This window comes from Morone saxatilis, unplaced genomic scaffold, assembly GCF_004916995.1.
Source record: "Morone saxatilis isolate NCDOM2014 unplaced genomic scaffold, NCSU_SB_2.0 Contig19, whole genome shotgun sequence".
Lineage (NCBI taxonomy): Eukaryota > Metazoa > Chordata > Actinopteri > Moronidae > Morone > Morone saxatilis.
Genome location: NW_023339751.1, coordinates 3,485,741 through 3,486,722, shown reverse-complemented (window position 1 = coordinate 3,486,722; position 982 = coordinate 3,485,741).

Genomic DNA, 982 nt, shown 5'->3' with positions numbered 1-982 from the left:
GGGTGAGGCAAGGGAGTTACAATCAGGACAACATTGGACCCTTTAAGCAGAATTAACTACATTTTTGGGAATAATGATTAACAGCATATGAGGCATTATCATGTCATGTAATCACGTTCATATTGGACGAATCTGCCCCTCCCACCGGTGGATTGTTGGGTGATACAGTAAAAATGACTTTTTGTCTACGTAGAAGACTGAAACTAAATATTACAGGAAAATTAAATTACATTTCATGTTCATTCACAAATTGTGATCGTAAGTTATTGCATTACAGTCGGAAAGTGTTTTAAATCAATTTCTTAGTTATTTTCAATGGATTTCTCTGCGTACTGCGAGAGTATATCAGAAACTATAGTTTCGAGAAAAGTTATTTAGTATTGGTATTTTTATTTCATTTTTAAGGTTTTTTAGTTGGTTATCAGGTAGTTTCCAGGGGAGGGGGTGGGTTTGCTCCATTTCAGTTTAGTTTTTATTTGTTTCAAAATGTTTATTTTATTTAGTTTTATTAATTTCCAGTGTAATTAGTTTTTTCAAAAAACAATAATATGTTTTCAGTAATAGAATATCAACTACAGAACTGTTTGATTCACAGTCATGTAGACTTTGTGCTTTGTTGTGTTGACAAAATGTGACCCCAACTGAAAAGAACCTAAAGACATTTCCTGTATATTTTATTTTATTTCAAGTACACTATCGTCTTCAATATGATTCCCATTACTAGCCAAATTCCTCCCTCAGCAGGTGTAGGTTATTTCAAACCAACCATGTTTCTCAGATCTTTTGTCTACTTGTATACATTCAACTTTTGGAAACGTCGATAGCGCATTTTGACTCAATGAAACATGCTCCCTGTAACGCATTCAATAATCATTTTTCTGTTGTGGTTGTCCCCTCCTGAGTGTGCAGAAACACCCCCTTCCAAGCTCTGTCCCACTGAGCTGACAGCTCATCTGAGGCTTTCAGCAAAATCTTGAAACGA